The following is a 22,687-nucleotide window of genomic DNA, read 5'->3' as shown; positions in this document are numbered from 1 at the left end:
TGGGCGTTTTTAATTTGCTCGTCGAAGTCTCGGTCGGCGATGGCAGAACGATGAAGAGTTGAACCTCTGTAATTCCCCGCGCGATATGACAGCATTAAATCTGGCAACAAAAACGAAATTACTGCTCCGATCTGCGGTCACAAGCGCCACGTACGGTAATTCCGGACATTTGTTACTGGCGCAGCTGTAAACAGCAGTGTTGCCAAATAAAAAGCTGGCGGCGTCCCGAGCGTTTTATATAAATGATATGTCTTAATTGAGGCTGCAGGGTGCAGCTTCTTCGCTTCCATCGCTGTCTATGATGTTGTTACACTCGTACATAGTCTCGACATTAATTACTCCGGGTTTTTCCGGAGCGAAATTGCCTCATTAAATTAGTATTATTAGTATTCCGGAGATAAGTCTGAACGATACGCCGGCGAAAGGGTACGTTTTAATTTCGTTCTGCGGATGCGGTGCATCTCGGAATTTATCTGTTACGTCTCCGGTATGTTCGGAATTTTATATGAGAGAGGTGTGGAAGAGAAACTAGGTCTGGCACACAGACATATAAATAGATCAAAACGTAATGAATTTTGTAGGGTTCGTCCTGAGAATCCACGGATTATCCAAACGGAATGTGAAATCAGAACGTGCACCAAACAATGGAAAACGTCAACATGAGCGAATGTTGCGGAAACTTATGTAAAGAAACAAAGGTGCAACAAGTCTCATATCGGCTCTTTTGAAATGCTAATTTCACACCGAAGCTATTTGCCAAATGGAGCCATGTAGTGCCGTGTAGTAATTTATTCCCTCCCAACTAAATTCGCTCAGGGGGTAGTTCTTCGTGACAAAGAATTTATTACGAGAAGGTTTCCGATATCAACATGGCGACGTTTTATCGGCGACCGGGGGCGATTTTTCATACCATCCATGTGACAACGCAAAGTTACGTTGTTGATTCCAGACGCTTTACACTCACTTCTTTTTAACGAAATTAGTTTATGCCTTCCTGAGAAACTTCATTTTTCCCTATAACAAACCATTTGAAATTTGACGTGATGACATCATGATAAAACAATCAATTTTACGAATTTTCTGATTTTTATTTTTAGCGTTCTTATTTTTAGCGAACTTGAAATTTAATTCTTTGGAGGAAATGCACTAATTTGATTTTTACCACTGAAATGAGGCACTTTGGTCCCAACCTTGGGAATTTAGCTCACAGCCTGGCTAAACTTTTCCATTTTCGGTAAAGCGGAAACGTGTCGCTTTTTTGGTTGCATCCCAGTCCAGTGCATTAAATAATTCATACAGTGATGTCGGCTTTTCGGGTAAATTTAGCTTCATGTTTTATTAAAATGGCGAGAATCAGTCAATACAAGTTCTCGATTTGAGCATTTGCAGTTTAAGCGCTGACGTCCTAATTAGTCGACGCTGCGGTAGTAGTGCACGACAAATCTTTTTTGCATCTCTATAGCTGACCAATTTTTGCCGCTTTCAGCTGGTCGTTCTTTATTTAAGTTTTCGCTTCATCACTTATGAGAAGTTGTCTGTCACGTTCTAATTATTATTCAAAAAGGGGAGATTTATTTTCGATGGGTCGTAAATTTGGGATGTATGCGATCTCAAGCTTCCGATACAGGTTCGTGAATAAATAAGCAATAAAATCCGCGACTCGACTTGATCGGAACGTAATCGCGAGATTTGTGGCCCATTGATATGATATGTTGAACTTTATTGGCGTTACCTCTCAAAGTTACTACCTGGAATTACCATAACCTCTCACTTATCTCAATCACATTACACGCGGGGCAGCCTTCCCGCCATCGTCGGACTTCCCTTTACCAGTAAATTTTTCTTGGGTTTGCATTTTGAATTTCCACAAACACACTACCGTCACCTCACTATCATTTGCATAATTTTGCACGAAGTTCCGTGCTGCTTAATGTAAAATAGTTGATTTTTGTTAATACTGTGAAAATACTGTGTGGGCGTCGTGACGTTAGAGGATGAAACGTAGGCAACGATGGCACGTCCCTCTGCCCTCGGGAGCACTAAAGTCTGGAGCCGAGCTCCAGCCACAGATTAGCAAAGCTTATTCATTGCATAATTCATTGCCAACGTTTCAGGCATTATTGTCACCTCTCACCACCGACATTCCATCATCTCTCCACGGAAAGTTAAGGAGTGGTTGCTCTTTGCGAGCTTCTTACGTGCTGGTTGCTACGGTGATGATCACGAATCTTACTTAATTCGAAAATACTTGCTGAGGTTTGCCCAAAAAGGAAACTTGGAATTTGGGTTCACATAACTACCGTCGAACTGTTGAATTTTTTTTTGATTTCGCCCCATTTGCGTTTGGAAATATTAGAATTTTCAATTGCAGGATTTGTGAAATCTTCAAGTAACATTTACAAATGGCGTATTTTTTTAGTTTAGTTTATATTTTGGTAACATAATGGATTTAGCAATTAGAGCAAATGTTATTCTAATCCCTAGCGATACCGGTGAAAAAACGTAAATTTTAATTCTCGAATCTGGAACTAATTTCGTTGAACTAAAATATTCCGCTGACGTGCTAAAAACAATGAATATTAAAACACGCTGCTTGACTCGAATTACACCCTCATCGTATAGCATGTCGATATATTCCGTATCTATAAAAAGGCCTTGGTACTGTATATTTAATTGGGCGCTGTAGTATTTAACGCAAAAAGTATTGACCGACGCATTTATAAATACACTAACATGAAGTCAAACAAAGTTTGCCGGAAAAAGTGCGTCTTAAACTTGGCGGCAAAGTTCCGAATACACTTAAAATTCATCGTAGATTATTTCCATTCAAACAGTTCGTTGAAGGCACGTTCTTTGATCCCGAAACGAGGCAATCACAACTGAGAAAACTTTTTTCGAGTTATTGGGTTCGATGAAAAATTAATCGTGATCGCATTTAGCGACGCAACCGATGGCTAAATATCGAAATTTTATTGTCTGTCATTTCGTTTTATTGTTATTTTATGTATTTTGATGGAGAAAAGGGGCGACGAAATTCCAACATCATCGTCTTTCCTGATGAAGGGTTTCGGGTCAAGGATCGCGACCTCTCACAGTCACGAAAGGCGCCGTTTAAATAATGTTTGCGAAGATAAAGCTCGAGCGTAAAAATTTACAGGATCACCTACATTAAGGAAATGTAAATAACAGAGTTAGCTGCTCATTATTTAGTAACGATGCTTTTACCGCAAGTCTTGGAAGTTGTCACGGATGCCACCTGATGTCCGGATAAAGCTTTTTCGGTGACAGCTTTTCCTTTTATGTCGCTTTAGGGCGAGAGCACAAAAAAGAGAAAATAATTAAGAAAAGCTAACAGGATGAAAAATGCTCGATCTAGTTTTGAGCTTTGCTTCTCATTTCCACTTTCTTTCCGTTTTATAGGTCAAGGGGTAATTTTTGTTTCGTGTTTTTGGATTGAAACTGAAATTGCTTAAAGGACATAATATTAAAATTTCTACTTTAATTTGGTAAACTCTCAGCTTCAGATTCAAGTTTCTTGAACTCCAGTTTTTTTTTTCTGTAATGGCAACACTGCTCTACCATGCTGCCTCAACAAAGACAACGTTCTGTTTAAAAAAGGACGGGATCATCCTCCCCATTCCGCGTGTGTTGGTCGTGTAATTAGCCGGTGTCTGCCTCGTGAAACTTTTAATTTGCTTTTATTCCATCAAAATATTATAATTTGTGTTCTGCGGGACGACGAGTAAAGTTTGTTATTGCTGAAGTTAAGTCACTCGGAAGAATTTTATCAGATGGGAAGCTAAAACCGCAAAATATAGTCAAGTTGATTCTTTGAAAATAAATTTCCGCGCGCACGCCGCCACCACCACTGCCGCCGTCGCGGCGCTTCTGCGAAATCCAATTACAACTTGACTAAAATAACTCGGAGCAATTTAACACGGAGATTTCGTTACGATAAGTGCAATAATCTTCACGTACGGAATAATAGTGTTCGAGACTCATTATTGTCAATATTCTTTTTGCGTCTTGTTATTAGACTGGAAGAAAATGAAAGAAACGGCGGCGAAGATGTCTGATATGATTATGTCAGAGTTAACGGGGAGAAATTGAAGGGTAGTGGGAAAGACTAAGATTGATCCGACACTGTTTATTAGTGTTGGAAATAATTAGGCATTATCGAAATTTATTTTTTATACTTCTGTCATCGAAAATGACAGTTAAAGCTTTTGATCAAGGAAGTGTAATATTTTTTCAAGAGTATAGAGCGGCTAAGTGTAAATTGTAATTATAAAATACATGAATATAAGATGAATTATTATTGATATAAAATTATGATACCTATTCCTAAAGGCATAGCTTGATAATTTCTATTTAATACTTTAACACTTTAAATATACCAGTTTTGACTTACACATTATTAACAGTATCTCGCGAAAAGCTGATAGCAAAAGGTCGCGCACTGCAGCTCTCCGGCAACGCATTACCGGTCTTTTCGCTCTGAGGTCTTTTTGACGATTGTACTGTAAATAACTATTTTTCGATTCGATTATCCGTGATTGAATTCTTGTCTACGTCTAACACGAACAGTTATGATTAATTAATTCCATGTCGTTGTCAGATATTTGGTTCGCGGATAAATCAAAGCTGTATTATTGTTACAAATTTGAAAAAAACCTACATTAATCAAATCTATCTATACCTATCGACTGTTTTGTTTAAATTTTGTTTTGTTTTTTTTATGATAATGAGAAAACAGTATTCATTTTTACCAAGTAAGTGATGAATAACAATTAATACAGGAATGTAACGAAAATAGTGTCAATGCGCTCCGCCCCACCCTCTGCCTAGGCACCACCGTCGCCTTCTCGGACATAACGGCCAAAGACCCCACTCCACCACCCTCACGATTCATTGGTCCAGCTCAGCGCTGTATTGTAACGGTCACCCGCAACCCTCTATAAGATGCACCGCCACCAACAACGAGCACTTGTTTCTTGATCTTTCAATAAGACTTTTCTTTGAGAGCGGTGCACCGGCAGCGGTCCCAATCCCAAAAGAACAAGCGAGAAAGACTCCTGCGGAGACAGAGCACCGGCTAGCGGTCCTGACCCCAAAGGCAATTTACTGTAATAATTATATTCCTTGTAAATAAAGACATTTAAAACTTAACAGAGTTTAGTTGTTATAACTGACGCCCAACGTAGCGGCCCGAATCCCGCCAAGAGATTTCAATATTGCGCCCACGACGCCGATTACAGTTCGAAGAAGTCTTCGCTTGAACCCCGACATGGCACTGCAGATGTCGAATGAGCAGTTTCAGCAACTGATCGACCACCTGCGAAGAACGACTCCACAAGCACCTGAAGCACCGCAGGTCCAGGTGTCCAAGCATTTTAGCCAGTGCTCGGCACGCTTCGACGGTACCAGAAACGCCGCGGTTGTCGATGAATTCATCATCGCTTCGACTCTCTACAAAAAGGTGGAGAAGATCGCTGATGCAGATGCCATCGAAACGCTACCACTGCTTCTCAGGGGAGAAGCTCTGCAGTGGTGGAACGGCGTAAAGGCAAACGCCACAACCTGGGAGGAAACCGTAAAGCTAATACGGGGTGCCTTCGCACCAACGGTTCCGAATCATCGCCTCTTCGTCGATATCTTCAACCAACCCCAACCAGATGACATGACAACAGATAGATACGTCACCATCCAGCGGGAGAAGATGTCCAGAATGTCTAGAGAGTTGGATGAAGAATGGCAGATAGACATTCTTTATGGCCTCCTCCGTCACAAAATTCGTGACCGTGTCACGCGCACCAGCGTTACGAGCTTTGCTGATCTCCTAAACAAAGCTCGCGCTGTTGAAGACGGCGAACAAGAAAGGAAGGGAAGTAAGAAGACGGTAGTCGAACCTGCAGGCCACAAAAAGACTGAACACGGTACTCGCGCTTCCAGACCGAAATGCGACTACTGTCGATGTTTCGGTCATCAAGAGCAAGAATGCCGTAAGAAAAAGCAAGAAATGCCACCTTCATCGAGCTCCACCCCACAGAACCCGGCTCAGGGAATTAAATGTTACGGTTGCAATCGTCCTGGGGTGTTCCGACGCAACTGCCCTAACTGCAACCCCAAGCCAACATCAAATGGGCCGAGTACAGAACCCATGGCATTCTGTGCCGTGGAAGCGACCACACTGATACCACGGTCGCGTCCAGCGATCCAAGTCAACATCGCCGGCTCAGAGGGAACCGGTTACCTAGATACCGCCGCCTGCAACAGTGTAGCCAGCGCGTCACTGTACCACCACCTGCTGAAAACGGGGCACACGGCCAAGACAGAACCCGTGCTAGCTACCCTCGCTGATGGTACAACTCGGCACCTGGTGGTTCCTTCTATAACCACTAACGTCGCGGTCATGGGCAGGATTGTGAAAACCACTTTCATAGTCCTGTCAACCAACAACAACACACGTACTCTGCTGGGAGCAGACTTCTTGGAAGACGCCCAGGTGGTCCCTGACCTGTGTGGCAAATATTTCTACTTCCGGGATCGTCCCGATTGGCGCCATCCGTTTGTAGATATGGACAAACATAAGACGCCCACGAAAGAACAGGTCCAAGCGGTGTTCCAAGAAATGAATTTGGACGCAATGATCGAACCCATGGAAGATGATGACATCTACGAAGGGTATGGTCCGGCACCACCTGTCCCACAGATACAACAGACCGGTATTATTACTCCACACGGGGTATGGAACGTGTATCAAGCTCGGCACGCAGATCAATTTATGTGGGGAGACGCTAACGTCGCCATCGCCGACGCTTATGAAGAGATGCCGCAAATGGATCTTTTCCCCGGCGGCCCACGCAAAATATTTATCTCATCGTTGCACTTACGACCCGAAGAAGGCACGATGTACCAAGGCAAAGATCGCAACATATTCAACGAGACTATCGACGAGTACGCAGACGTCTTCAAAGAAAATGGACCTCCAACTCCATATGCTGAACACAAAATTGAAACCGGCAGTCATGCACCAATTTCGGTACCCCCATACCGACTTACGGCCGCCAAACGAGAACTACTTCAAGCAGAGATCGAGAAGATGCTGCGAGCCCAGGTCATTGAAGAATGCGATAGCGCATGGTCAGCACCCGTAGTGCTGGTACCCAAACCCAATGGCACCGTTCGACCATGCATCGACTACCGTCGACTCAACGCTATCACGCAGCCAGATGCGTACCCCTTGCCACGATTAGACGACCTTCTGCAGTCAGTTGGGCAAATTGGGTGTATAAGCACACTTGACCTCCAGGCCGGATACTGGCAAATCCAGGTGCGACCGGAAGATCGAGATAAGACAGCCTTTATATGTCCCTTCGGCCTCTTTCGATTCTTGCGACTTCCGTTTGGGCTACGAAACGCGCCCGCATCATTCCAAAGACTAATGGATCGATTTCGCACTGGACTCCCAGAGCTCTCTCTACTTGCATACCTGGACGACTGGGTCGTCATCTCGCCTGATAAAGACACCCATCTACAACATTTGCGGTTGGTATTCGAGCGAATGCGTGAATTCCGATTACGAATCAACCGAGCTAAATGCAAGTTTGGATGCCAAGAAGTGCAGTACCTCGGCCATATAATATCACCGGCCGGCATCGCAACAAATTCCGAAAAAGTCCGCGCCGTCACACAAATACCTTCTCCAAAGAACGTAAAACAACTACAGTCGTTCTTACAAACTTGCTCCTGGTTTAGACGCTTCATCAACGGTTTCGCGGCTATTTCGAAACCTCTGTGCACCCTACTAAAAAAGAATGCCCTTTGGGAATGGGGTCCAACTCACCAGGAAGCATTTGAACAACTGAAGAGTCATCTTGTCGCCGCCCCTATCTTAAGACAAGCAGATCCAAACATTCCATTCATACTAAGGACTGATGCTAGTTCTTACGCCATCGGTGCGGCGCTCCTCCAGGGGGAGGGTCCTGAAGAGAAACCGCTCGAATATGCAAGCCGACTCTTAACCACCCCAGAGAAAAACTATTCTACTACTGAAAGAGAAGCCCTCGCCATCGTTTGGGCTGTGAGAAAGTTTCGTGGATATCTTGAAGAATCATCCACTATTGTCATCACTGACCACCAACCTCTTAAGTGGTTGATGACATTAAAAACCCATCCACTCAGCAACGCCTCCAAAGGTTACACCTCGAAGTTTGCCCCTAAGCAAGATGGCCCCTATGTAATCCTCCAACAGAAAGGAGCCACTAGCTTTGAAGTTGCCAGTCCCTCGCAACCAGACCTGGTGTTGGGAGTATACCACGCATCCGATCTAATACCATTTAGAGGACCTCTAGACGCAGCGACCAACCCCATCGCTCCCCTACGAAAACGAGGTCGACCATGCAAGATTCAGGCCCACTAGCCGAGTCGTCTTCATGGGCCTGAGGGGGAGATTGTAACGAAAATAGTGTCAATGCGCTCCGCCCCACCCTCTGCCTAGGCACCACCGTCGCCTTCTCGGACATAACGGCCAAAGACCCCACTCCACCACCCTCACGATTCATTGGTCCAGCTCAGCGCTGTATTGTAACGGTCACCCGCAACCCTCTATAAGATGCACCGCCACCAACAACGAGCACTTGTTTCTTGATCTTTCAATAAGACTTTTCTTTGAGAGCGGTGCACCGGCAGCGGTCCCAATCCCAAAAGAACAAGCGAGAAAGACTCCTGCGGAGACAGAGCACCGGCTAGCGGTCCTGACCCCAAAGGCAATTTACTGTAATAATTATATTCCTTGTAAATAAAGACATTTAAAACTTAACAGAGTTTAGTTGTTATAGGAATAATTAAATTACTTTATTTTAAATTTCAACATTTTTTCAATTGAACAAACAGAATATTGCTAAATGAATTATATCCTGCTTTATGAAAAAAAGTAATTAGAAAAAAACTCGTTTTTAAACAAATATAGCTGCTATTTTATTTTGAGTTCAAACAAACATTTGGCTTTTTGCGTTTGAACTGCGACCACGTTCGTTAGGTATTTATTTACTTTAATTAGAATGACTTAAAAGAATCTTCTTTAATTTCGATTTTAGACACGAGTTACAGTAGAAAATGATTGGAAAAAAGTAGTAATAACGCTTGAGAAAGCTGAAGAAAGCTTTTTGCTACATAGAAAGAGTATGAATTTTTAGAGTTAAAGTTGAAACTTGTTTTTGCTAAATATAAAATCCATGAAGTTTTGACATAAAAAGATGTGGGTTGAATAAATAGGTTACTTTGTAATTGAACTCTTGCAAGAAATCTTTGTTAGTAGTTTTCTCCCAGACGGTTCACACTGGAAACATGTGGTGGTGTAGTTACAATAGTGCTAGTATTGTGCGCCATATAATTGCTGCTTTTGTTATTAAGTATTTCATTTATTTTTATGTGTTTGCTGATGGTTGTGCACTTCTTAATGTGTTCATTACAAAGATGAAAATGGAATTAGGTAGACGTTGGTTGTCTTGACGCGCTTTTTTAAAATTGGAAACACCAATTGCTGCTCGAATCAATTAAGGCAAGTTAGTAAGTACGTCTCTTGATTAAATTAGATTTGTCCCAGTGATACAACGTTGGCGGCTTAAAATTTTCACGAGAGAATAATGAAAGAAACGTGGATAATTTAATATTTGCTTTAATTTGAATACAATCTTTAATTTATAGCCTCGGATTAAAAAGCAATTTTAATATAAAGCGGTTAATTATTTTGTCCGCCAACTGGCCGCCGTCGACTTCCCAACTTGCGGTATAAATTCAGAATATTGTTCTTGTTTCCTTTAGTTATTGCCGTTGAAATTTTTACGGCGTTAAAGTTTTTTCATTATTCTGTAGTCAAGTTGCAAATGCGGTAACGGTACCTATTAATTTTCGTTATAATCTTGTTTCGAAATGCTCTTAGTTTTCTGTTCACTACTTTTATAAATGGCTCGTGTTAACGAGAAGAAAAGGAGATGTGACAAGAACATGTGTTGAGCAACTCAACGCCGCTGTTAAAACAATCCTAATCTTTTAAAACAATACCGTGCAGTAAAGGAAAAAGAGCTTTTAAGACCTTTAAGAGCTAATAATAATACACAATGTTCTTGATGTTTATGTTTCGGAAAGCGCGTGGAGTCGACCAAAGACGTGAATTCCGTTCGGGACTTAAGAAATTAGAATTTTTTCTTTATAATTCCCCGGTTATTGTTTGTGCGTCATTCGAGTCTCGGAAAATTGCTCGCTTTTCTTTGAGCTTTACGCCTCGTAAATGTTTAAACTGTTACGGAGCGCACAAAGCGATTATTCCTCTCTTTAAATTTTTAACTCTTGTCTCTCTTTTGCGGATGTGTATACATGACCCCCTTGCAATTTTAAAGCAAACACGAGACTACTTGTTGGGGCCGTTACATTATGCGATATTTTAAACCAACAATGATGGCCGCTGCACACGAGAATACCGACTCCCAGGATGCTTCTTTATCTTCATACAACGATGCATATCTGCGCTATCGGTTTAGCTTACAGACGACATTTAGTGGTCCTAAACTACGGCTCAATGGTAAACCCGGTTTGGGGCTTGCTTTTCGCTGCTTACCGGATTCTTCAGGGATTTTCCGGAGATCGTTACATTCCAACGAAAGAGGCGATTTGTATTTTTCGACCGAAAGAAGGCGGGGAAATCTAACTTCTAGCCGACGATAATTTAGGGGCACGCTTGGACTACGTTTTTTATATCTTGTCGATTTAATAGCAACGAAACTAAAGTTAATTGCAAGTGAGAATTGTCGTTTAATATTAGAGCAATTAATTTTTTAGGCACCATAGAATTGAGGAAATAATTTTAATTCAAACCATTCTATTAAAAGAAAGCATTTATAAATTATTATCTCCTAATTAGAAACTTGGGAAAAGAATACTTACTTATTTAAATAAACAAGGTTACATTACTGAAGAGAAACAATTTCACGTGATATTTCTACTTTATAAATTTATAGTAGAAGTACATAATTTTGGTCGTTGAAGAAGTTAGGGATAGTAATGTTATTATTATTATTTTGTGTTGTGTTTTTGCTCCCTTTGATGTTGATGTTCTGAAATTACATTTTTCAGCTCTTGACTTTTAGTGCTATCTTGATGAATTCTAATCCCGGGCCTCTCAACTCACATTCGAAAGAAGTGCTGCAGTCGCTGTCGTTGACTGGGAACTTTTAATAAAGCTAAATTATCCTAGCGAGTAGGAAAGCTCGTTATAAATTAAATTTAATTAAAAGTAACCGAACATTTAACTACTTTAAATAATAAAATCGCTCTTAATCATATCTCGGTCGTTCCGCTGCGGCGACGAAGAACCATTCTTTCTGTCTTCTCGACGACCTTATTATTTCCATTCTTGACACGTTCTTCAAGTCAAAATGTTCGCGTACCTTTCGCACATTCAAAGCAAGAGTATCCATCCTTCCCGGAAGAAATTCGCAGTTTCCGGACGGTCCTAAATGTTGTTATATGTTTTCTCCCTGTACATTTCCAACATGTTTAGGAATGCCGCTTTGCGACATTATCCTATGAATATCTACACACGTGAGGCAATGAGCCTCGAACGTGACACGGCTCATGTTGAGCTTTTTAAATAAAAGTAAGCGTTTTCCGAAAGAGGAATGAAATTGATTTGTGGTTTTTCTTTTACAGATCAGCGCCACGAAGTTGGGTTGTTGGGGTCAGCTCTGAGACCGGTAAGTAGTTGTTTAGAAAGGGCGCTACAGGAAGAATCACAGTTTGGACGCGAGGCGACCTTTTTCCTTTAAAGAAAAAAACTTCTCCGAATGAAATTATATTTTATGACGATGACGGTGGCGTGTTGTTGGCCATAATCATAAAGGGAACATTTATGAACGTCGACGGAAGCCGCGATTTTTTTATTGTGGTGAGAGTTGGGCGGATATGTTTGTGAAGAAAAGAGGACTTCTAGGAGTGACCGGAGTTTTCGCGTTCCAGTCCTCCGGGCAGCATTTGCTCGAGGAGTCGAGACGGCATAAAACAAACTTCGTGGAAGCTTTCCGCTCTGCGCAGTTTGAAAAGACCATCGAGTTGGCTAGTGGCAGCAACTTTTGATGTGTATCGACTGGAAACGTCCTTCTTACAATGTATAAATAAGTTGATTCCCTGCAATTTCACTCTCCATATGAAATGAATTGGAGTTTTTGAATCTCGGAATCTGTTTTTTTCGATCAAGTATTTTCGGTACCCTCCCAAACAATGAAGTGTCACATCCACAACTCACGGATTTACGATTTCAGCGAAACATCTCTGTTGTAACCGTCTCTCTGAAGTGGTTTCATTGTGGGGGATTTATCTCAACTGCCACGTGGTGCGACCGACAGACTTCTCAAATATAACCCGGCAAATTGAATAAATTTTGATTGATTGACAGAATAAAGAATATCTGATATTCCTCTTCCTGTATCTATTTGTTCTTCGTTTTTCCAAGGACGCTGATTTTATTCTCGCTGTGGTTTTTTGTTCTCACGGGATTATTATATTTTCGAGGACAGAATCAATTGGTGAATTTTACAATTTAAATGGCGACCGGTGGTGGGTAATCCGCTCTCTATAGCGAAACATCCCGACTTCGATGCTCATTGTTATGTAGATATGGACTAATTCAAATTCAGTATAAATATCACAATGGAACTTAATCAGCATTTGATGATGTTTCTGGATCGAACTTTTCTCCAGGTGTCTTTAGGAAGCAATTTGCATCTCGAAAGCAAACATCCTGATCTGATAAATTTAAATTATGCGTTTGAACTAATATGTACCTACTACGTCGGTATTTTTTATAATGTTTCCGCAAGTGCAAAATATAATGATGAAAAACATAACATTATACAGGAAAATCTGCTAATCTGCACTGAAAATCACACAAACAAGTTTTTATGACATTCCGCAGGAATTGCAGGAGTTTAAAAAAAACAATATTGCTTAACTCACTCACCTGAACGCCAAATCACAAAAGCACATTTTAAATTTGAGGAATACAAAAATTTTCTACAGAGTAGGTTGGTTGTTTCGATGCTTTACTTACTTACATAACACCCTGTATTTTCAACTGCTTGAATTTAAAAATTATAATCAACAGGAATTTAAGCAGAATTTGCTAATAATAATTTGCTAAGGTAATCAATGCAGTTTACGTGCATGTACAGGACGACTTTGAAAAAAAAACAACATCTAGAATAAATAGAAAAGATTCTTATTCTTTTTTTATTTATTAGAAAGCAGGGATGAAATCCGAAAATCTTATTGTTAGTTACTACATTGAGCTTTTACAATCATTACAGTCTCTGCAACACAAAGAAAAACTGGCGTGTCAAGATGGTATGAATATGTTTAAAAAAACTTTTCATATTTATAAAGAATGAGACCTGTCGAATGTTTAAATTCGATATTATATCTTCTGCTTATTTTCCGAAGCGATTTCGAAACTTTTATAATAATTTATGTAAATTTCGACAAGCATTGCTATTCTGGATATCTAATGAAGGAGTTCTTCATCGCTTTCCAGAAAATCTCGCACGCTACTCATTGTCCCCAGTTTGTAAACACACTTACCTTCCTCCGGAACCTTCGGTAAAAATTCCGGGACGGTCAAGAGCCGTCGTTGTCGAAACCCATACAATACACGCGACCATCAGGAAACTCTCTCATATATCGTGACGCATGCACGCCATAACCGGACCGGTGGGTTTTTATTATTTCTTGCATATAATTAGGTGGCGTGCCTTACACCACCTTAATGTAGCCCGAACGAGCTACTTAAAGTCATAAACACCGAACGTGCATTTGCCGCTAACGAGCTTTTATTTTGCGAAAGGTGACGGAGTGACAAAAACTTCCTTTTTTGAATCTAGATGCAACCTGTCGTGCAGTGACCCAATTTTTGGGCGTTTAAACAGGCGAATTTAATGAAGGGGAGTTAGTAAAAGGTGATTTATTTTTATTAGGAGGGGTGCGAGTTGTGGGGCGAATTTGATATAAATAATGTTAAAGTTTTATGAAAATAATGATATTTTGATTGGAAAGAACGAGTGTGGGTAGGGATTAAAGAATTTGTTTTGTGTGAAGCCATAATTTATAAATAACCACAACTGGGGTAGGAACGCATATTTTACTATGGCGGAAATATTTTCAGACAACCGGATTAAATATGATTTGTCGACGAATTTATGATATTGTAGAGAATTTTTAATTCTCTGTTTTCATTATTCAGTTATTCCAAAAACATTGATATAATATTAAAAAAAAATGAAGAAATGTTTTCCAACTTTTGGTGCCGCATTAAAGGAAACGTGATCTTGTTGGTTGGTACTTTTAATTTTTTAACCTCTGTGTTTACTTACATCTCATATTTCCTCGCTTGTTAACCCGAATAATGTGGAGTGTCTAATGCCGTTCATAATTTATTATTTAAGGGGTGACACGAGGGCGGCTTCCCATTTTCGAAGCATTCCCTCGAGACAGTTTATTGCGAAAAACACTTAGGTGGAACGGAGGGTATATTTAAGAGATTACACTTCATGATAGTTTTATACTTTTTCGCAGATACATATGGTCCCGGCCACCGTAGCGTACTTAAAACTTCTCAGATTTCCAGAGATTACCGGATCTCGAAATTGCCACAGTCCGAGTACGAGATCCTCCGACATAAACGATGTTTATCAACAGACGAAGACGTATTTTTAGAAAGTTTTACTCAGCTGACGTCCAATAACATTTCTGTTCTACACTTTTTATTACTTATTTTCTTCTTTGAGTTTCGACGGCGTCGCGAGAGCTCTCTGAAGAGCTTAATTTGATGTTCTGGAAGCGATGGATGTATGAGCAGACACGGCTCTAACAAACAGAATTTTTCTTTACAGACTTTTGCATAAAGAAGCTAGTTGGGGTTAGATATTGGTGTTGACTTTAATGGGCTTTTTTAACAGTCTGAACGAAAGCAAAACGTTTTCGGTGACACTGGCAATATTAAACTCGAGGCCGAGAACGACACGTACGCGGTCAAATGGGAGTTGGGCTGATGAGGTTGCAGATGTTGATGCAAATTTTCGAAATTGAAGTAAGGCATATGAGATGGGTATACCTTGAAATTTATTAATCGTAAATCGGTGATCCGAAATTAATTCCAAATCGTCAAAGCCACAGCTGGCTTTGAAATTTCTAAAACCCTGTAGGTATTCACGATTTCACTAACAATAATTTTGCTTACTATGGTTTATGATTTACTACTGTTGGATATTGAATCAGTTCAACTATACAAGTGTTCGAAAACGCTTCGAGTTCTGTAATGATTTTGGTATAAAAATTGAATTTGAACTGTTAAAGAGAGTTGTGGAACACCTGCGTAGTTGGCATTTTACTATTTTTACAATAAATGTGAATTGTGTGGGAGCCATTACAATAAACATATTATAGGCCATAACTAATGCCATAAATTTAATCGAATTCAACCTGCAGTTAAACAACGAAATTAAGCTATAAATGGTAATGGCTGCCGCTAGGAAGTTCTTTTGGTTCAATTTTTCAATTGTATTAAAGAAATAAACGTCTGTATTTAATTTACAGCCGGTAAAAATGTGATCGCAGATGACGGTAGCGTAGGCGATGCTTAAAATCCCTTGGCGATTCCACGACGTCGTTTTTTCCAATTGTTTAATTTTTTATCCATGACTTTAAACCTATGCATTTCATTAAGGCTCCGTGCAAAGTTATCGATCCAAGTGGAGGGTACAATTTTCTTCTACTATTTACTAAACCGTTTCGTATTACTAACTGGCTTGGTGCATTCCGTTCGGGCGTGTCTCTCCTATCGAAATTGTTATGAAATCAAGATTTATGTCATATTTTCTAATCACTGTTCAACACGCAGAGGTGCAATTTGCTTCAACTTCATGCAGATCCTCCCATTACTGGTGTTTATTCTGTGCGTTGAGTGTTATGAGATCGTCAAGTTAAACTAAAACTATATCAAAGGAAACGAGTAACGAGATGTCGTCTTTGTGAAATCGATAGTGGCTCTTCGTGCTCTTTGACTGCTATTAAACGTTACGAATTGGCGGCGATATTGCCATAATCCGGCGGCGGCTGCGAACTCGCATGTATAAAATGTCAAAGAAGTCCCTCTTTGTTGAAATAACGAAGCTTTGGTTGATTTAGCCGTAGATTGTGTCTGACATACTAGACGAGCCTCGATGGCTACTCCTTGCAAGAGTCTCCAGTTTCGTGTGTTATTGAAACTTGACAGCTACCGAACCCTTATATTACTTCACAGACCATCGAGCAAACATTCCGGACAACACTTCCCTCCTTTTATTAGATACCTTTTATCTTTGTAATGGCCAATTCGAGAAACTCGGCCCGCTTTCGATCCCATAAGAATTTAAACCGGCCTCCCTCGTGTCGGTTTCCACTATAAATTAATACTTTGAGTGCGAGGGGCACGTCACGCGTCGTCTTTTCCGGACAAAGAAAAGACGAGAAAAAAATATCGCTTCCAGTCTCTTTGTTTGGAAAGGTCATCAAAGACGTGCGGGTTCGTCAGACGGAAAAGGGATGCTAATTTCCGGTAAATTCAATGTTTACACTTGCGACGATGATTAAATACGACTCCCTCGACGCTAGACGTCGGACGAACGCAAATTCAGGTGGTAGCCAGTTATTGACTAGAGGTAAGTGGTTTTTATGTGGGAAGTTATGCAAATATTTGGTACTGACCGCGGATGGTTATTTACATTTTACCCAAATTGGATTCGACATGAACCATGTTCGGATGAAGAGACGTTAGAGAGAAACTTCACTCAAGAGGAAAGCCAAATGCGATCGTTGAATACTATCGAAGAGCCTCTTGCCACATTTCTGTTTTTGGCTTTTCAAATCAAACGAAATGTTTCTTATTTGATAATGTAATAATTGCTACTTTACCACTGTCGTTTGTATATAGGTCTTTCACCCTAATACGTCCGCAACGTATCTAATATCCATTATACGTATGAACCGGCAATTAAAAGCAGCTCGCGGTTAAAACCGACCTGTGACGCATCGCCATGCTTTTTCACAGTCGGATGGAAATATCGGTTTTCATAATGAATGCCTTCCGTCGGCCATATCGAGTCGAGCCGAAAGTAGAATGGATGTTGTGTATACGCTTAATTGCGGACCAGTAATGGATGAATTCGGTTCGATTAACTGCTGAAAGTAGGATAAATGTTTCCACGCCACAATATATAAACGCACATTAGCTATCTTGATGTTTGATACGGTTGTATAGATATGTTATATCGACATCGCCCACGCATCATCCAAGACACGCCTCTGAAAACTTCCACACAGCGTCCGGACTCTATTCAAAGTCTTGATTGACCTAACGACGGGCATTGTCGTGGGAAATGGGAGAGGAAGAGAGGAAATGGCGAAGCGAAGAAGTTGCGAGCGCTGCAGGATATGTTAGACATGTTGGACAACTATTATTGGACTTCTGAATAAAGAAAACTGAAGAAATTAATTTTGAACTGATTTACTTCAATATATTTTATGTAGAGTAATGGACAAATTGCACTTCATTAGTTAAATTGACATTCTGATATTTCAGTATTTGGCTAGATTAAAATAGACGACGTTATAAAATTTAAATGACAACTAAAATAGTTAATTAAATTGAATTTTGACCCGGCGCATCCACCATTTTAGCGAAATTGTAGACCCATAGTTCAAACAAAAAATCTCGTGCAAATATTTTATGGAGAATCGTTTTAATTAACGGTCCACATATTGCTTTACAAATTTAATTATATTATCCACAAAACTATAAAACAGCGTTGATTTGTTTAATTTTATAGACACATTTATTTGTCAAATTTATATTCAAAATTTAATAACCAGACTTGGTTTGAGCTTTCGGGAGTTTAAACAAAATCTTTCTCGCAGAATATGGTTGGTATTGCGCCGTGAATGCGCAGAAGAAAAAAAAACTTGATTTTTCTAATTTCGTCTCAAGTTTGTCCAGTGGGACAGTTTGTTGCCTATCCGAGCGTCCAATGAAAATTGATTCAATCAGTCGCCCCCCAGGCATTCCATGTATATATTAGCCACATTGATGCGATTGGGTGGTCCCGGAGCAGGGAAGAGGTTTCCAGATCCGCCAACCTTATTCAAATCCTCCTCAATCGGGTAGGACGAGCGGTCTTGATTGACCTAACGACGTTCGACATTGTCGTCGCCGACATCTCAAGAATTATCATAAACGAATTCCGGTCGTTCTTGTTATCCTCGGGGTAATATTTGAGGTAAGAGCCCCTGTCGGCCATATTTCATCCAGGAATACTCAGCGCGCGGCCCGATGGGTGGCCGCCATATTTCATTTTCGCTTATTGAGAGTTACGATCAATGGTCCGTAATGCACACATAACCCGAATCGATTTTCTGTGTATATCTTCCAAGGAAAATGTGCCGATTTCGACTAAAAAAACTACTTCATCAGTTGCAGTCTTTATAAATCTTAAGAACATCAAAGGATGGTTCGCCACATTGATCGCTCAAAAGATGGGTCCAACAGAACTCAGTTCGAACTTCAATTTTAATTTTTGTCCGGGTAAATTATAGAGGACTGGAGACAGAGCTTATTTCGTCTTTTATGTTATCCTGATAAAAATTAAGTTCTTAGTTCTGTCGGCATTGTTCGTCGAAAATGGAATTAGCGAGAGGTCGAAGCCAAATAATTAGCTTTGACATTTGAATTGTGATAATGCTGAGCCTTTACAAGTGCTTTTCTAGATGAAACAATTCACAAATGTTAATTACAAGATCTGTCTGTTTCATAATTGCTACAAATGTCAACCGGAAAACCGCCGCGAAGAGAGGGAAGGACAGGTTCAAAAAGAATTCTATTAGCCGAGAATAATTGCGGGATTTTGAGCGAGTGAGTACGTTTCTGCTATAAAATTTCAGCTGACGAAGGATTTTTATTATGATGGAGACGTAACTAAATTAAGCAGAGAGTCAAGTCCGACTCTTTGATTGGGCTATACAATTTCAACCATCAACGTAATCCGTACTATAGTCAAAGACAAACACGAAGCACTATTGATCTTGGGGAAGTTAGGACCGTTTCCGTGACTTCTTTAGAGCAATTGAACTTTAAAGTAAGAACTAAGAAGCCGAGTGTGGCCCAGAAAGGGAGAAAAACTTGCTGCAAAACTATAGTGGATGGCAAATATTTGGGGCAATGTTGCGAATGAATGAATGAATGAATGAATGAATGAAACAAAAATTGTTTGTTTTAAAGTGAGGATCGACGAAGAGCATTGTTATAGTCACGTACGTGAGCTGTAATGCTCTCTATTTGTAGTAATTGTAACTCTGAAATACTACCACTAAAATGTTAAACAATAAAACGATAAGAGAGCAGAGCGAGTTCAGGAGAGTTATGTAAAAATAGAGACAGCTAGAGTGCAAGCAAACAAGAGAATATCGATTTCTGCAAGAAGTTAATCGTGATACATCCTCGTTCTCGTGACTGCCTCTTAGCAATTAGAAACATGTAAAACAAGCACTAGAAACAAAACTTGAACACATCGCCGCTATCGTTCCCAGAATTATTACGTTTCCGGAGTGCAATCCCGTGTATTCATTTCGAGGGTCGTTGGTCAGTTTCGCGAGGGATTTCTTGACGTTTCCGCCCTTAATACTCCCGGAATGGAATGGTGGCATTTCCAATTAAAAAAGATCGCTCTAGATTAAAACAAATGTAGACATGTCCATGTCGGAAATCTACCGTAATGAGGCCCTTTATCCACCTGCGAGCACAAGTTTATCTAAATTTACATTCCGTTCCGTAAATACCTTTCTATCGAGAACACTCGGGCGGTCCTTTGTGCGTTCGTTCGTTCGACCGCGACTTCCAACGGCAATTTAATTGTTCGAGTGCCCGACCATCGTAATTATATTCGATTGTAATGGTATACGGGTGCGAGCGGTTTCTATTTATTGGACGAGCGATGTCGGGAATTCGCCACTCTGTGTTTGCGTTAGATACACACACATACGGCTAGAGAGAAGCACGGAAGGAATTCTCATTTTGCACATGAACACATTTTCTCATCCCGTGGTATTTATTTCATGGTACGAAAAACAGCGCCGCTCTCAATTAAACAGGCGGATAAAAAATCGTTGGGCGCCGATACTGTAGTCCTTCGTTCGTTTCTCTTTCCCGTTCTTCAACCGCGTCCACAGGTGTGAATTCATCAAGACGGATGTTTCTATTAAAGGATCGCTTTCGCAAACATAATTAATCCGGCAGGTTGGGTTCTATACACGACGAAATGAAGGTAATTTGTCAACTGGTCTAGTGTCTTCCGTTTGGGTCCCGGTTTTGATAAGCCGCACGCCGAAGATTGTATTGTTGAAATTCCGAAGCGAGCTTTCATTTCGCCTAGAGAAACTGCATAATGCATCCAAAATGCACCAGCTAATTCGAAACTGGAACTCCGTCGTCATCATCGTCGAATATATTCAGGTTTGCTTATCGATTTTCCACCCGGATTTAATTAAAGATTCAATATTTGTCCGGTGTCTGTGACGGTTTTATTGTTTCGTCCGGCACCCGGAAAATACGTATCTATTGTTCTCATGTCCCAGCTTTCATCTCTTAACAGTTGTTTATATTTTTTAAATATTCAACACCGTTTTTTTTAAAGTCATCTAGTCGCGTTGATGTGTCACGAACTTGAAAATTCAATACAGTTTGGACAATTTCTCGTTTACTATGCAGTAATATCGTAAAAGTAATGAGCCACATTTTACAAAGTTTGCTTGTATAGAATACACCACAGGTATGAATTTTTAACGTTCGCTTGTGGTATTTTCATACCTGAGCTGGTTGAGATAGGAAGAGCATGTAGCAAGAAACTAGTTTTAGCGATGAAAACTTTGTTCTCTCGTTTTCAATAAGCACGCGTCAATATTAGTTCAAAACACATCAAACATGATTGAACAAATTAAAAACGGATTTGCGCAAAACTCACTAGATACACCGTTGATACATTGTGCATTAAAATATTAAAAAAGATCGTGTGTGTGGAGAAAAATAAACAATAACGTTCATATTGGGCGGATTATCGTTTTAATGTGTTTTTGATTTGATATGGTGTCATTTTTGCAGTGTAACGAGTACGTCAACAGAATTAAAACGCTATAGATTAATCATTTAGGGGTATTAGTTTTATTTCGATAACGTGGGAAGTAAAAATTACCAATTTTGTTCATAGTTTGCACACAGCCTGAAGCATGGACAGTTTTATGTATCGGTCGTTTTGCATAATTTTGTACCCTCTATATTTTTTATACTGAAAATACATTGTATGTACATAATTAATTTTATAACATTCAGTATTGAGAACAAAACATGGCTGTTACAAAGCGGTTACGATACGTTTTATGGTACGTCTAAACGCTTATTTGCAAATGAACATTTTAATGATTACGTGAGTGTAATTGCACACACAAATTTCCATGGAATAATTTTGAAGTTATTGTTCTAACAGCTTACTATCGTGACTTGACTATTTCCCTTTAATTTCCTTCTGGGAAGCATTTTTTGGATCCGAAACTAATGTTGTTTTTCTGCATCTAATTAATGTGGAATTTAGATTGATTTTTTTCTTCTTTTTCTTCGCGACGGTAATCCGAAGTTTGTTCATTATTCGGTGGTTTGGCATCCGCAACAAGCCGGCGGCTTTCGTTTCCGATTGGCCATTATTCGATGAGCTGCAACAATGCGAACTCGCTAGCTGTGGCGTTTTAAATAAATCACGTGAAGACCGATTTTGCGTCAAACTATCTTTAACTAGCAAAGTTCGAACGAATCGACTCTTTAGATAATTGGATGGGACCGCTGGCTTTAGACGGTTTTTTGCTGCCTTTATTTCACAATTGGTGCCGGAAAAAGTGGAAAGTTTTCACAACGAGATGCAATAGTTGGATCTAAGATTCGCAAGCTGTATAGGTTTCAAAACGATTATGTGGCAAATCAGTGCAAGAACTATCTAAATGACGTTTAGAGAACTTTGTCACTAATAAATAAGATGAACTGTCAAAACTATGCTTTCGGTATTTTAAACATTTTCTGGGCTAGACACGAAATGACCCGTCATCACGCATCAAATGGCGGCTTACCCTTTTCACCTCTTCTTGGTTCCTGAAGGAAAGTCTGTTAATTATAGGGTGTTGTATGGCAGATGAGCTTATTGTATGCGTTGATTGTTGTGTACCAGATTGGAAAATTAACTCGACTTGGACGGTTGAAGCTGCGACGAACTCCTTTCCCGACTCGAGTCGTTTGCTCGAGGTATGATTTAATCACGTCGAGGGTGGGCAGGTCGTGAATTAATTCCATAATAACTCGCCTATATTGTAAGTTTCACTACCGCTAATGGAATTCGGTAGGTGTTGTCGGATGATAGTAAATGGATGAACTAGGTACAATCTAAACCGCAATGTTTCCATTTTATTCCCCAGGCCCTGATTACATCCGACACGGTGACGTGGTTCGCGCACCTTCGCGAAAGGGTTGAAATTTAATAATTAATTGGAACGTGAACTAATCCAAGTTGAATTT

At 40.2% G+C, this 22,687-nt stretch overlaps 1 protein-coding gene across 6 annotated transcripts in view; it reads left to right on the top strand.

Moving 5' to 3' along the window:
* Positions 1 to 22,687, top strand: part of Lar (tyrosine-protein phosphatase Lar) — a 144,641-nt gene that overhangs the window by 39,050 nt on the left and 82,904 nt on the right. For all 6 annotated transcript variants that reach the window (XM_088030407.1, XM_088030410.1, XM_088030406.1 and 3 more), the window contains exon 3: positions 11,710 to 11,753. The gene's annotated coding sequence lies outside the window, so the exon portion shown is untranslated. The remainder of the gene's footprint in view (positions 1 to 11,709; positions 11,754 to 22,687) is intronic.

Source organism: Gnatocerus cornutus, chromosome 2 (genome assembly GCF_029298725.1).
Source record: "Gnatocerus cornutus isolate USDA-ARS CGAHR chromosome 2, icGnaCorn1.1, whole genome shotgun sequence".
Taxonomy (NCBI): Eukaryota; Metazoa; Arthropoda; class Insecta; order Coleoptera; family Tenebrionidae; genus Gnatocerus; species Gnatocerus cornutus.
Note: the sequence above shows the minus strand (reverse complement) of the source record. Positions and strands in the feature narration are given on the sequence as shown.